The sequence below is a fragment of the Otolemur garnettii genome, unplaced genomic scaffold (assembly GCF_000181295.1).
Source record: "Otolemur garnettii isolate 467f Iridium unplaced genomic scaffold, OtoGar3 scaffold00016, whole genome shotgun sequence".
Lineage (NCBI taxonomy): Eukaryota > Metazoa > Chordata > Mammalia > Primates > Galagidae > Otolemur > Otolemur garnettii.
In genome coordinates this window covers 11,635,592-11,638,521 of record NW_003852411.1, presented here as the reverse complement: position 1 = coordinate 11,638,521, position 2,930 = coordinate 11,635,592, and the positions used below count along the sequence as shown (strand labels likewise).

General features: G+C 37.9%; 1 pseudogene; it reads left to right on the top strand.

The window, feature by feature from the left end:
* Positions 1-2,477: 2,477 nt before the first annotated feature.
* On the top strand, positions 2,478-2,638 carry LOC111723851 (annotated as a pseudogene).
* Positions 2,639-2,930: the final 292 nt, after the last annotated feature.

Below are 2,930 nucleotides of genomic sequence, written 5' to 3'. Positions count from 1 at the left end.
CAACATGATGTTTTGATAATATTATCAAAAGATAATATGCTGTTATCAGTATGATACTTTGATAACATTATAAAATTATTAAATCAAGCTAAAATGTCAATTACCTTACCACCATCATTTTTTGTGTATGTGGTGAGAACTCTTGAGATCTATTCATTTAGCAGTTTTCTTTTTTTTTGTTTTTAGAGACAAAGTCACACTTTATTGCCCTCAGTAGAGTGCTGTAGCGTCACTGCTCACAGCAACCTCCAATTCCTGGGCTTAGGCGATTGTCTTGCCTTAGCCTCCCGAGTAGCTGGGACTAAAGGTGCCCACCAGAACACCCAACTATTTTTTTTGTTGCAGTTTGGCCAGGGCCGAGTTCAAACCTGCCACCCTTGGTATGTGGGGCTGGCACTCTACCCACTGAGCCACAGGTGCCGTCCCCATGTAGCAGTTTTCAAGTATGCAATTCATTGTCATTAATTATAGTCCTCCTTCTGTACAGTAGGTCTCCAGAACCTATTCAACATGCCTAACAGGTATGTTTGTACCCTTTGGCCAGTATCTCCCCAGGAGATATTGGTAACTACCATTCTATGCTTTGCTTCCTTGAGTTCTACTATTTTTAGATTCTACATGTAAGTGAAATCCTGTAATATTTATCTTTGGTGGTTGGCTTATTTCACTTAGTATAACATCCTCCAGGTTCACCCACATTGTCACAGGTGAGAGGATGTCCTTTGTGTTTCATTGTGTATATACACCACTGTCTTTTCATCCACTGATGGACATTTAGTTTGCTTAGCTATTGTTAACAGTGCTGCAGTGAACATGGGAGTACTGATGGTCTTTTTGCGATCCAGGTTTCACAGAGCTTATTTTGCAATCTCAGGTGAGGGCAAGGTAGGAGGAAATGGAGCCTAATGGCTACCAGCCCTTCTTTCTAGACAGGAAGAAGTTCCTGGAAGTGATTTAGCCTCCTCAAAGACGTGATAGCTTTCTCGAAAAAAAAAAAAAATTAATGAACTTTATTAAGACATAATTTGTGTCCAACCAAATGTGTTCATTTATTGACAAATGAATGCACTCAGAACTACCACCACAATCAAGATATAACACGTTTTAAGCACCCTAAGAAGTTTTCTTGTGCCTATCTCCAGTCAACCACTCCCCATTCTGGGCCCCAAGCAACCACAGATCTGCTTTCTGTCATTATAGGTTAATTTTCCCTAGTTTAACATTTTCTATGAACAGAATCACACTATATATATTCTTCTGTTTTGGCATCTTTTGCTCATCCATACTGTTGCATGTACCCACTGTTCGTTCATGTTTATTAGTGAGTAATAGTCCTTTGTATATTACAGCTTCCTTTATCTGTTCACCTACAGGTGGACATTTGTATTGTTTCTAGGTATGGTCATGATAACTAAAGTTTCACTTTAGTCCCTCTTTGGAGGGACACCTTTTCCTTTCTCTTGGGTAAACCTAAGAGGAAAATTGCAGTGTGATTAGGTGAGAAGCTTTTAAGAAATTGCCAGTTTTCCAAAATGACTGTATTATTTTATGTTCCCATCAGCAGATGAGTCCCAGATGTTCCACATCTGTGGACTGGTCAGGATTCTCCAGAGAAATAGAACCAATAGGAGATTATATATATTAATATATATGTGATTATATATGTGTGTATATAAAATTATGAGAATTAGTTTGCATGATGACAAAGACCAAAAATTCACCTGCAGGCTGGAGAATAAAGAAAGCAAGTGGTGTAATTCACTTTCAGTCAGAAGGTCAAAGAACCAAGGGCCCTGATGTCCAAGAACAGGAGAAGATGGATATCCCCACTCAGAGAGCAAATTTGTTCTTCCTTAGCCTTTTGTTCTATTTGGGTCCTAAACTGATTAGAGGATATCCTTCCACATCAGTGAGTGATCTTCTTTACTCAGTTTACCAAATTAAACGTTAACATAGTCTGGCAACACCCTCCCAGACATACCCAGAAATGTTTTATCAGCTGGGAATCCCTTAGCTCAGTTACGTTGACACATAAAATTAATGTTCACAACATTCTTACCAACACTGGTAGTTGTGGCAGGCAGCACACTAGCCCCCAAACATGATCATGTCTTAATCTCCAAAGCCTGTGAATATGTTACTTTACATGGCAAAGGGACTTTGTAGATGTGGTTAAAGTATGGCTCTTGAGATGGAAGATTATCCTGAATTATCCAGGTGGGCTAATGTAATCATAAGGCTCCTAAACTGTTGGAAGATGGAAGCAGAAGAGGACATATGGAAAGAAAAAAAGACTTGTAAGGGCAGAAATAGAGGTGTGATTGGTGTGATGAGGTCACCAGCTATGGAATGAGGGCAGGCTCTGAAAAACTGAAAAAAGTCAAGAAATAGACTTTCCTTATAGCCTCCAGAAGAAATGAGGCTCTATAGACACCTTGATTTTAGTCCTGTAAACCCCATTTCAGACTTCCGACCTCATCGCTTCTTGGTCTTTTGGCTAAGATCAAGTGTAGTATCTGTTCTTATCAGATTTCTGACCTCAAGAACTATGATGTCATAAGTTTGTGTTGTAAGTGTGTGGTTAGTTGTTATAGCAGCAATCAGAAACTAATACATGTGGCTGGTCTTTGTAATTTTAGTCATTCACTGAGTATTGTATCTCAGAATGTTTTAATTTTTATTTATCTATCTGCCAAAGCATTTCTAGGAACTATTTATATCTATATAAACATATTTATATGTTTGTGTGTATAATTTTGTGAAATGCCTGCCAAGACATTTGCCCATTTTTAACTGTATTGTTTTATTATTTAATTGTAAGCATTCTTTATGTTTTAGATACAAGTCCTTTGTTAATCTGTGAATTGGGACTATCTGCGCTCAGAATTTGGGTTACCTTTTTCTTTTCTTTTCTTTTTTTTTTTTTTTTT